Raw genomic sequence first — 13,396 nt, forward strand, 5'->3', positions numbered from 1 at the left:
CAGTCCGGACGACCCGTCGCGTTCTTCTCGAGAACTCTCTCAGGAAGCGAGCAGAGACACTCGGCGATAGAGAAGGAAGCGTACGCTATTGTCGAAGCCCTACGTAAATGGAGACATTATTTACTGGGCAACCACTTTACACTCGTCACGGACCAGCGATCCGTTGCCTTCATGTTTGTTGGAAAAAATAATGGGAAAATTAAGAACGAGAAAATAATGAGATGGCAGATAGATCTATCCTGTTATAGTTACGACATTGTTTATCGGCCCCGGAAGGAAAACCCTGCTGCAGACACCTCCTCTCGGGTCAACTGTTCGGCGACAATCGGTCGGGCTTTGCAAGACCTTCATGTGTCTCTGTGCCACCCAGGGGTAACCAGAATGGCACATTTCGTGCGCAGACAAAACCTTCCCTATTCTATCGATGATATTAAACAAGTGAGTGGTTCTTGCCCTGTTTGTGCTGAACTAAAACCCAGATTCTATGGCGCCGCTTCCGGCAGATTGATCAAGGCCACTTCACCCTTCGAGAGACTAAATATCGACTTCAAAGGGCCCCTGCCGACTGAGACAGACAACAGATACATACTCACTGTTGTTGATGAATACTCAAGGTTCCCATTCGCATTCCGGTGCTCGGATATGACCTCGGGCACTGTCGTGAAATGTCTCTCTGACCTCTTTGCCATGTTTGGGAAACCGTCGTACATACATTCAGACAGAGGGCCGTGTTTCATGTCGGTCAAGCTCAAACAGTTCCTATATGAACACGGCATAGCAACTAGTCGAACGACGGGTTACAACCCACAGGGTAATGGGCAGGTGGAACGGTATAACGGAGTCATTTGGAAAGCCGTAACCCTGGCGCTGAAATCGAGAGGACTAGGCCCCCAGCGGTGGCAGGTTACCCTACTCAACGCTCTGAATTCCATACGCTCTTTGCTCTGTACGTCCACCAATGCTACTCCTCATGAACGAATGTTTACTCACCAACGACGTTATGTTGACGGCCAATCGGTGCCCAACTGGCTCACCTATCCCGGATCAGTATTCATGAAGCGCCCGGTACGACAAAGCAAGTATGAACCAATGGTGGAGGAGGTCGAACTCATCGATGCTAATCCAGAGTATGCTCATGTTAGACTTCCTGATGGCAGGGAGACCAGTGTCGGTTCGCCATCTGGCTCCCGCAGGTACTCCTCCTGCAGGTACTCCCTCCATCTGGTACTCCTCCCTCTGACATTCCCTCCCCAGGTGTTTCCCCCCCAGGAACTCCACCCGGAAATGGTGGCGACGGAGCTGCCGCGTTCCACCCGAGAGCGATCGAGGAGTCATCCCGGACACGGGTCGAGGCTCCCCAAGAGGATCGGAAGCCTCCCTCAAGTGAAACCACAATTTACTCCCGGAGAGGTCGACGGATAAAACCCCCTCGCCGACTCGATCTGTAAAGGGGATTATCGGCATCCCTTGATGGCACCTTACCATGCTCCTATAACTCAAAATAATCCTCACTGCTTGGAATGTATGCTTCTGTAGTTTAAATAGTCCGCGCTGCTTGAAATGTATACTCCTATAGCGTTGAAGTAATCATGGTGCGTTAGTTGAGCCTCCAGTTACATTTAAAGACGGGGAGAATGTGATGAATTAAAGGATGTGACGCGCGATCACGTGTCGCGCAGTCGGATAAAACGGTGATGCCACGCGGTCGGTGGGATTGTCCCTGGGGCATTGTCATTACGGCGGTGGTTCACTTGGTGCTCGTTGAATGGTGGGAATTGAGAGTATACCGGACTCCGTGCTTATGCTGGTTAATTGCTGATTTATTTTGCAGTGATCGACTGCATGTGTATTCCTTGCTGCACATGTATTCCTCACTGCACATGTATTCCTTTATGTGCCTGTAGAATCGGCTTCAATCAAGTGAAATAGGGCCTTACACTCCGAAGGTTTTTCCCTCGCATTCACTTCAGCCGGGGCTACCTTTGGCGACCGGGCGGAGCTGGAGAAATTGGTCCAGGGCATGGTCGACCGCAGGTTGAAGGGGTCCAGACCGGGACGGTCGGGCCCAAGAAGGGTGCGGGATGAGCCATCAGGGGATACCCCAATTCGGAACGGGGGGGGGTATAATTTGGAATACCAGAAGTATGCATCTTACCCGGTGAGGTGTTTCAACTGTGCTGAGGAGGACCACCTGCAGTGGCAGTGTTACGCCCCGCGCAGGGGAGGGCCACGGCCCGCTGGATCACCAACTCCGCCCTGGGCAAACCGGAATAGCCGGACCCAAACATCACCCCACCGCCAGTCCCAGGAAAACTAAAGAGTGCCGAACATATAGGGCCGTGTTCGGCAGACCCAGATGGGGAAGAGCCCTCAGAGCTGCGACAGGTCATCTATTGTGGCCAAATTGGCACTGGTAGTTTGACAATTCGGTGCAAAATTCCCGGCGTAGGGGTAGACGCTGTTGTGGATACAGGAGCAAGCACCACGATCATCAGCCCTGTGGTCCTTAATTCGAGTGTGGACGGGTGGGAAGAGATCCACCATCTGCAAAATCATAGTTTGCAGCTAGCTACCGGGGCAACAGCCCCCATCATAGGACGTGGTTTCGTGACCCTTAAATTGGGAAGTGTTAAAAGAAAAATAGAGGTTTGGGTGGCGGAGGTGTGCGACCCATGTCCAATAGGGTTGGATGTGCTGACCGCCGGTGGTTGCAAAATCGACTTGGACCAAGGGGTCATGCAGTTGTGTGATGAGGAGTTACCGTTGGGGGGGCATGGGCACGAATGAAAGGGTGGAGCTGGAGGCTCCCGACTCCGTGGTCATTCCCCCGGGTGCCGAGGCAGTGTTCCCGACCCGGTGGCGGGCACACCCAACCTGGCAGGGCTCCTACGGCCTGGCCAAACTACTGACGGGGCAATCGACCCTGGGGTTAGTCGTGGGCCGCATCCTGGTAAACATTGACGGGCCTATCGTGCCCGTCCGGGTAATGAATGTTAGCACAGAACCACACACTATAGGACGGGGCACGAAGGTGGCAGATTGCACCCCAGTGGTACAAGTCACAGAGCTAAGGGACGATAACATCGAGTCGGACCGGCCCCAGAGGGGATATCCAGAGTCTGTTAGGAATTGGCCCGATCCCATTTGCGAGATGGTAAATCGGAGTAGCGTAGATTTGGAGGATGCCCAGTGGGAGGCCTTACACAAACTGGTTGACCGACATATAGGAATCTTCTCCTTGTCACCCGAGGATATTGGACGTACGGGCCTGGTGAAACATCAGATCCACACCGATGGGGCCCAGCCTTTCCCTGAGCCTGCTCGACGGCTCCCATGGAGCAAGAGAGAGGAGGCTGATGAACAGGTTGAAAAGATGCTCAATGCAGGCATCATTGAACCCTCGGGAAGTCCTTGGATGTCACCGGTTGTGCTGGTCAAAAAGAAGGATGGGACCACGCGTTTCTGCGTGGACTATCGCCAGCTTAACAACGTGACACTCAAAGACTCCTATCCCCAGCCTAGAATTGACGATACCCTCGACGCCATTTCAGGCTCCAAATGGTTCTCAACTTTGGACCTCAAGAGTGGGTATTGGCAGGTGGAGATGGATAAGACGGGGAAGGAGAAAACGGCATTTTCTACAGGAAAGGGGCTGTATCAGTTCACTGTAATGCCGTTCGGTTTGTGTAACGCCCCCGCCACCTTTGAGAGATTGATGGAGCGTGCGCTGGGTGGCATGCCATGGCAATCATGCCTGGTGTACCTGGATGATGTCCTGGTACACGCTAAAACATTTCCCCAGGCAATAGCTAATTTGGACCAGGTGTTTGGGCACCTCAGGCAGGCAGGGCTGAAATTGAGCCCGGAGAAATGTACTTTGTTCGCGACAGAAATGGCCTATCTCGGACACGTGATAGGCCGCGAGGGGGTGAAAACCGACCCAGGGAAAATTACCGCAGTAGAGGAGTGGCCCGTACCTACAAATGTTAAACAGGTGCGGGGTTTTTTGGGGTCTTTGCTCCTACTACCGGCGCTTTGTGGCAAACTTTGCGGAGATAGCCAGGCCCCTTCACCGGTTAACGGAGAAGGGGTTGAGATTTAATTGGACAGGGGAATGCCATCAGGCCTTCCTCAAATTAAAGGGGTGTTTGACATCCGCACCCGTTTTAGCGTACCCCACCAATGACGGGATGTATACGCTGGACACGGATGCGAGCCAGGAAGGTTTGGGTGCAGTCTTGTCTCAGACAGAGGGGGGCGTGGAAAGAGTAATCACGTATTACAGTCGGGCCATGAGTAGGCCCGAACGAAATTATTGCGTTACTCGCAAGGAGCTATTGGCTATGCCGTCTGCCGTGAGCCATTTCCGCCAGTACTTGTACGGGAGGAAATTCTTGGTTCAAACTGACCATTCCTCCTTGCAATGGCTCTTTCGGTTCAAGGAACCGGAGGGCCAGATTGCAAGGTGGTTGGAAAAGTTGCAGCAGTATGATTTCAGTGTGGCCCATAGAGCCAGCAAGGCTCATGGGAATGCCGATGCACTCTCTCGACGCCACTGTCTGGGAGAAAACTGCAAATATTGCATGAGGCATGAGGAGACGGACCAATTGGCGGACACCTCCCAGAAACTCCCAGCTCGTGCGGCCCGGGTGGTAGGCCCAACTTTGCCACTAACCGCAGGGGAGGAATTTGGCGGTTTGGCGTGGAGCACGGCCCAGCAGAAAGACCCCGTGATAGGGCCCGTGTACAAGTGGGTCCAGGAAAACAAGAGGCCCAGTGGGGAGGAGATTACCCCATTCGGAGCGCGAACAAAGGCATACTGGGCCCAATGGAAGACCCTAGAGATGAGGGATAACATTCTATACCGCAAGTGGGTGGAGATTCCCTCAAAGAAAACTTCTTGGCTGGTAATAGTCCCAGATGGGATTAAAACCAAGTTTTGGAACAGGTGCACAGTACCCGCACCGGTGGATATTTGGGCAGGACTAAAATGATATCCCGGGTCTGCCGGCGGTTCTATTGGATCAACATGGGGTGCGATATACAGAACTGGTGTCGAGCATGCGGCGCCTGTACTGCCAAAAAGGGACTGGCACGGAGGATGAGGGCCCCGCTTCAACTACATCAGGTTGGGGCCCCCCTTGAGCGAGTGGCAATGGACATTTTGGGACCACTGCCCCCCACTCACCGAGGTAATAAGTACATCCTCGTAATCATGGACTATTTCACCAAATGGCTGGAGGCCTATGCCCTTCCCAACCAAGAAGCCGGGATTGTGGCACAGGCCTTCGTAGAAGGGTTTGTATGTCGGCATGGGATTCCGGAGGAGCTGCACACTGACCAGGGGCGAAATTTTGAAAGCGAATTGCTAAAAGAAGTGTGCAGGCTCCTGGCAATTCGTAAAACCCGAACAACGCCCCTGAGGCCACAATCCGATTGTATGGTGGAGAGGTTCAATAGGACCCTTATCCAACAATTGGCCCTCTTCACCTCTGACAATCAGGATGACTGGGACGAACATCTCCCGTATTTCTTGATGGCCTATCGCGTGTCCCAACATGGAGCCACCGCCTGTAGTCCGGTGCTGCTCATGTACGGACGGGAGCTGCGAGCTCCCGTCAATTTGCTGTGCGGACCAATGCCTGAGCGTCCCGACGGACCCCCAGGGGAGGGCTATGCCCATCAATTGGAGGAAGGCATGGAAAAAGTCCATTCCTTCGCTCGCCGCCAGCTCCAACAGGCGGGTATGAAGATGAAGCGCAGGTACGACCACCGGAGGCAGGCGAGTGAGTACCCCCCGGGGAAAAGATTTGGTTCCTCAACCCCTGAAGGAGGAAGGGCAGATGCCGGAAACTCACCTCGCCCTGGCAGGGCCCGGGGGTCGTCCTGGCGCAAATCAGTGACGTGCTCCTCAAAATTAAAATGGGACCACGAGCCCCTCCCCGGATCGTCCACGCAGACAGCCTGAGTCCCAAGAGGGGCGACCTTATGCCCTCATGAATGAGTCTTACCGGAATAGCCGGAGATGGAACTACCGCTCCCGCAGAGGCGCAAGGCTCGCAGAGCCTTGCTGTGAGCACAAGAGCTTGGGCAGAGGGTAGGAGACCTCCTTGCCGTTGGGGCACAGGAAGCACTAGTTGGCAGGATGGGTTAGCGATAGTTAGACCGGCTTCATGGGGACATGGGTTGTTCCTCATGGGGCCCATGGAATGGATTAGTTAGTGGGAATGTTAGGTTAGATTTAGAATGGAAAATGATTTATGGAGACAGTGACAGACATTGAATGTGTAGAGGGGATGTAGCTAAGCTACGTAGAGTTAAATGGAATGCGCTATAGAGTAAGGGATGACTGGGAGTACGAGATAGCTCGGGGATTCGGTGAGTGGAATGGCAGTGTTCAGTGATGGGAGCGATGAAATGGAAATTGAAAGGAAACATGTTGAATGAGTGAGGGCCAGCGGGCCTGTGTGAATGGAGTGAATGTGGTATGCATGGTGCGATGAGTGATTCGGGGGAGGAGTGATTTCCACCCAAGGGACCCCGGGGTCAGAGTAAAGTTAGTTAGTGGGTTAGCCAAATTTCCAAAATGGAGGTCGTTTTGCTGTTGGTGAGAGTGTAGGCCCGAAACCCATTTGGAGGGGTGCAGGAGTCCTGTTGATGGGCTGGGAGGGTGGCTGCGAACGGTGAGTATCGCTTAGTGGGCACCGGACTAGTCGGCCGCAGTAGGCCAAGGGCCCAAGAGGATCCGGGATAGCGTAGGGGCACGGGTGGGCCCGCATGAAGCGGGACCCGTAGCGCCAGTGGCCGCGTGGGCAGTGTCGTGGGCAGGGGCACCCGGGGAAAAGGGGCCCGTGGCGCTAGCCTGCCATGTGAGCGTCGATGGTGAGTAGCCAGGGAGGGCACTCCCCAGATCTTGGGGAGCTGGTAGGCTCGGAGACAGTCTCAGGGCCTGGGGGTGCCATGGTTGGAGATTCGGCAGAGGGTAGTTCCTGCCAAGTGAGCCACGCGGCCCAGCCACGAAACCGTGCAAGGGCACGAAGGAAAATTTGAGGGCAAGGCCCAAATTTGTGAGGACACCAACACAGGCGACGGGAATCTTGGTTGGTAGAACCATTAGTTTAAGCGACAGGCACTTTTGGAAAGCCCCGGGGTAGTTTAAGGATTAATAAATGTTAGGGTAGATCGGGAGATGTACCCCTCCGCACCATCCATCCCTTTGCTCGCGGTAGGCCGCTGGACTCACCGTAGTAAAAGATTGCTGAGATCTGAGGGAGGCCATTCTGAGGCTTTGTTGGGCCTCAAGACAGGATGCTAGTTCTCCCTTATTCCCCTCCAGGAAGGGAACGCAGGGGTTGGGAGCAGTGTGACCACTCCTTGGCTTTTTTCACAAGATCTTGGCTATTCGTTGTTCACCTTAGTGTCTTGGTTTTCGAAAGGTTTTCTTGGCGTATAGGTTTTCTATTATCATCGCTTTTCTGAAACCTTGTGAATTCTTGGCTTTTTTCATTGGCTCACCTTGGCATTTATTAAAATGAGGAGTGGTCACACTAGTTGGGAGTAGGCTAGGATGATGATAGATTAGCCGGACAGGGAAAATAAAGTGGGTTAGGGACAATTTATAAAAGGAAATAAAGAGAAAAAAATAATAATAATAATAAAAAATAAGATGGGGCTAAAATTGGTTTTGCAAACAAAGGGAGTGGGTATGGACAGAAAAACAGGCAAAGGCGATAGGTTGGGGGAGGGAGACCGTAGGGTAGGTCCGAGCCCACCTTCAGAGCGACCGGCACCACCACACTCCCTCCCAGAACGAGACTAGAGGCCGGCCAGCTTCACCTGCCGGCCAGTTGTGCTACAGCAGCCTGTTCCGGCCTTGCCATGCCTTGTCTGCCTGCCTTTGCCATGACCCCATGCCTGCTACCCTTGTTTGCGTTTGCCCCTGTGTCCATTCCATCACCATGTGTGCCAGGATCATCGCGCAAGTTGCGGGAACTGCCCTGCAGGCAACCCCATCGACCATTGTGTTTGTTTGCGTCCATGTCCATCCAGTTCATTGCAGGGAGGAGCCTGGGACTGCATTGGGCAGCTGGCTACCTCCCTGTACTTGTGTTCATTCCTGCATTCATTTCATGAGCCAGAGACTGCATTTGGGCAGCCTGGCTCCCTGCTTCAAGAATGGCCTGTGGGATGGCGCATAGCCGCCGGGTTGGGGTGAGTTGCCTTCAGCAGCTGAAGAAACAAACAAAAGAAGGAAGAACGTACAAGAAGGGGGCTGTTTTGAACACGGCCCCGAAGACGTCTTGCCTTCAAGCTGCTGAGCACTCACCCACCTGAAAAACCATTGACATTTGCTATGTGCTTTTTCCCCACAGAGTCCATCAGTCCTGGGCCATGGTTTAGTGTAAAATTATAAGTCAAGGTAAAATTGTACGCGAGTTTTACTCCCCCTGCATGTTTGTCGTAGCGCCGGCAATGTAGATAAGTCGTCCGAATGATCGAGTTTGTTTAGGTACTTGCACAGCCCATAGGTTATTTATTTTTGGGACATGGATACACAAAATGTCGCACTCAGGGATCCATAGGTAAAACGTATTAGGGGAGAACTTACACATGAAGGCACACGAAGATTTGACGACTCGGGACGAGTCTGTTAAAATGGGAGGGGGTAGTGTTACGGTTGTGGAAATTCACAGAACACCATTCAGGTTCCCCAGAGATTAGTTATTTCGATAAGTATGTGTTTCAGGTTAGCTTCCCCCACCGATGTATAACGGGTCTTTTTCGTGTGCCGGGCTGTGAATCTTTGAGGTAGCCGTTATTCTTTTCTGTCATTTATTTTCAACAACATCTCAACAACGCCGTCATCTCCACGACACCGCCAACATCTCAACAACGCCATCAACTCCACAGCACCGCCATCTTTTCTGGGTTTTTTTTTTTTCATTTTTTGAATAAGGCTCACTTGGCTGTTCCTGGATGGGTTTGAGAGTCGAGGAGTAGCAGCTGAAATGTGAATCCTATCCAGTTTCCCCCGATGACTTCATCTTTGCTTTTTGCTTGTTCGGGTTCCTTCTGATTACTCCAATGCAGGACTGTACTTATTTGGTCTTCCATTTGATCTGAATTGAATTTATTTTAATCCCATTCTGAAGTAAATTGAATAATTATTTTTAAAAGGTCATGGGTCAGGGTCAGGGTGTCCGATCAAAGCGGGACATCTTGGCACCCGTTCATCACTGCTAGCAGTTATAAAGTGGCAGTTCTAATTACAGTATGTCTCATTAATTACGTAACACACTAGTACACAAATGCCACACAAAATACACCACACAAAATACACCACATAAAACTACACAAAACAAGTCCTGGCACGATTCTGTTATCCCTGATTGCTCATTTTCTTGTTTAAATTTTCATTGATGGAAGTGGTCCAATGATTCCGTGATTTTTTTTCCGGTGTACAGGCTTCAATTGCCATCTGCATGCAAAATTTCAACTTTCTGCATCACCTGGAAGGTTCCGATCTCTAATATCAGTCAGTGAGTGAGTGAGACAGTCAGTCAGTGGTTAGAAAGAGCTTGGAGGGAAGGGAGGGGAGAGGATTGAGGGAATGGAGGGGAGAGGAGGTGAGAGGAGAGGACAGAGGGATGGGAGAGCAGAGGGTGGAGGGAGGGGAGAGGAGAGGATGGAGGGAGGTGAAGCTGGGAAAGGTGGGGACGGGACGTGGGAGAGCAATGCATCACCAAACGTTGCAATATGCTGTGGGGGGGGGGGGGATGCAAGAGGAGGGGGTGAGAAAGAGGGGCAGACAGAGAGGGACAGAGACAGTGAGAGAGTGAGTGGGGGGGGAGGAAAAGGTGAGGGGTGATAAAGATAAAGGTGAGGGGTGAAGGTGTGTGGGTGCATTTAAAACCCACGCTATCTTCCTGGCAAAGGTCTGCCTGCATGCATGCAAGTACATTTAGCGACCTTTGCACCCCACCGGTTAGCTCACTCCGAATCCGATTCATACATACCACAATCCCCTCAGCAGAGTGGACAGGGTGGAGGAGTAGCAGGAGGGGTTGGAGAGAGAGATAGAGGGGTGGAGAGAGAGGGAGGAAAAAGGAAAGGGGGGAAGAGGGGTAGGGTTGCAGAGAGAGAGAGAGAGGGGTTGGGGTGGAAAAGAGTGTGAGGGGTGAAAAAGAGGGAGAGGGGTGGTGGAGAGGGGGTATGGTTGGGAGGGAGAGAGAGAGGGGAGGGATAGCAATGAGAGAGGCAGAGAAGTGACGGAGGCAGAGGGGTGAGGGAGGGAGAGGGGTGAGGGAAGGATAGGGTTGAGGGAAGGATAGGGTTGAGGGATTCTGGCAGATGTGATGCCCAGTTTATCGTTCATCTGAGAGACGGCACACACACATTGATGAATCCCTCTGCCTGTGAAACACCAGGATGACAGTTTATAGCTGGGTCGGGTTTCAAACCCAGACTAGACAGCTTAGAGCGAGCATGCATACCTCTCGGCTTTCCAGCCATGATGTGGCGATTCATTACTTCATAACTGAAAACATTTTTTACTCATGGTGATACCATTTATTTTGCCTTCATATAATTTCTTTATAGAACCGCAGTGTCGCCATTAAAACTTGAAGAACGTTTGCCAAGTGGCTTCACCAAGCAATCCACAAAACGGTTGAAGAAACTTTCAAAAACAAAATGTGTAATTTTTATTTGTATTTATCTATGCCGAAGTGGCAGGTCATATAATGGAAGGTTGCACACAAAGGGGAAATATCATGAAAGATAAAATTTCACATTTTCATTGAGCCAGCCACCACCTGTTGCACAGCAGAACAACAACGCACGTGAGTGGCCCCTGAACTTTGTTCAAGTCGATGTACATACAGTATTCAGTGACAGTGTGAATATTGTAGAACACTCGCCAAGTGGCTTAATCACTCCACTGAAACGGTTGATAAGAAATGGCTCGCCTGGCATGTGATTAGCAATTACCGAACTGTCATATTAAACAAACACCTCCCGGAGATGCCTGAAATGTCAAATATGTCCGAATTGGACAAATGAACACTTTTTTAGGAGTCGGAACTGCTTCCAAGTTAGATTCTGGAGCTTAAATTTTGCAATTCAGCTTAGTTTAGGAGATTTTCAAGGTTATCGCATGTGCGGAAATGAAATAAAGTCCCGAGTGCTGGCGTTTCCGGGCATTTATAAGCATCGCAATATACCCAGTGATTTATAGCTATGATGAACACGCATTCAATAATTTGAGTGTGGAAAGTGAAAAAAAAACTTTAACGTTAAGAAATCATTGTGGCCTGTTCAAATTCAAGGCATGGCTGAGCAGGCCTAAAACCATGGCGGCATCAGACCCCAGCAAGGTTACCGAGGATATTCCTTTCATCCCCATAGAGAGCGGTGACACACATACAAGTTACCCAGGATGCACCTTTCGACCCCATCGAGAGCGGTGACCGAGGATGCACCTGATGAAAGATATAATTAAATAAGGTCATTAATTAACTTCAAAAGGGGTGTGTTGATTAACCCAAACACCCAATTTTCATTCATACACTTCCTTGGAGTTTTCTTCATGCGCATGCAAAGTTTCAGGCTGCTAGGTTTTAGGGTTTTGGAGATACGAGACACACACACACACACACACACACACACACACACACACACACACACACACACACACACACACACACACACACACACACACAGTGATATTCATTAGTGGAGAGGGAAGACACCTCGCGGAGACACCCAAAATGTCAAATATGTCCGAATTGGACAAATGAACACTTTTTTTTGTATCGGAACTGCTTCAAAGTTTGATTCTAGAGCTTAAATTTTGTAATCCTGCTTCTTTTAAGAAATTCTTGAGATGATCACATGTGCGGAAATGAATTAAAGCCATGAACGCTGGCATCTCTGAGCGTTTATAAGCACTAGCATTACCCGCGCTCTGCGCGACATGTTGGGGTGGGTGTGTTTGAGAAAGGAACTGATGCAGAGTATCAGTAGTAATTTTACTTTAATGCAGTAAGTGGAATACGATTTCACTGTTTCAGAACCATTTTATTTACTTTTTTTGTACCATGCTCCTCATATGGTCTTTGAGATAATGTAAGCCGAATATCACGTTACTCAAGCGCAGAACAAAGTCGAAGATAGCGCGACACGAAACCACAATCTCGGAAATAATATATAAGATTGCAATGTACTCAGTGATTCATAACTGTGATCAACACACATTCGGTAATACGAGTGAGGAAAGTGAAAAAAAAAAACTTTATCGGAAAAATTGTTGCGGCCTGTTCCAAGTCAAGGAATGGTAGAGCAGGCCAAAAAAACATGGCGTATTCAGACCCCAGCGAGGTTATCCAGGATACGTCTTTCGACCCCATAGAGAGCGGTCACCCAGGATGCGCCTGATAAAGGATATAATTAAATAAGGCTGTTAATTATCTTTAAAAGGGGTGTTTTAATTAACCCAAACACCCAATTTTCACTCTTTCACTTCCTTGGAGTTTTCTTCATATGCATGCAAAGCTTCAGGCTGCGAGGTTTTATATATTTGGAGTTATGGAGGAGAAACATACACACTGACACTTCTTAGTAAATACAAGTATATTGTTACGTTTGAGGGGGGGGGGGTATGCATTCAAAGGGTAATTAGGATGTTTAATTAGGTATGCCATGCTGTTCGAGTGTACCAGGATCTCGATGTAATAAGTAGCAATTCAGTGGTGATAAGTTGTCTAGAAAATGTTCATTTCTTCAAGGGGGAAATGATAATTGTCACGTAATTAGATAGGGACACGGGATAGGGTAAGTGTGTCTGCGTAAACCCCTTTTAGTATTCTCTGGAGGCTTGCCGTGACGTCACAGGACAGTGCTGCGGATGGCTCCGCCCCGTGATCACGATTGGCAGAGGCGACGGCGGTGGGCCAATAAAACGGCTCGATTGGAAGTGACGAGGACGGGAGGATAAAAAGGTTCTGTTCGGGGTCGAAAAGGAAGAGGAAGAAGATCGGTACCGAAAGACTGTTTTTGGTGGAGGTTGTTGTGCTGGGAGCGTGCTTTTTGTTGGGCTGTTCTCGATCCTGGTTTCATCGTGTCTTGTAGCCTTGCTGAGCCTCGTGCCTCACCTTGGTTGGCTCTGGGGTTCTGCTGGCTCTGAGTACGGGGTCGAACGGCAGGCGGACCTGCCTCCCTCTCCTGCTCGCAACTTGGCGCCAGACTGGTTCCCTGGCGGCTGTGAGCGGACTTGGGCCAAGACCAGGAGGTCGACAGCACCACGGTTTCTCCTGCCCCCCCCCCCCGACGAGAGCAAGGCCAGCTCGTCCGACGCCAATCCAGGGACTGTTGCGTCCACACCACGGTCCAGCCTGAC

The sequence above is a fragment of the Eptatretus burgeri genome, chromosome 14, assembly GCF_056783735.1.
Source record: "Eptatretus burgeri isolate ZD-2024b chromosome 14, Ebu_testis_v1, whole genome shotgun sequence".
In the NCBI taxonomy this organism is placed as follows: Eukaryota; Metazoa; Chordata; class Myxini; order Myxiniformes; family Myxinidae; genus Eptatretus; species Eptatretus burgeri.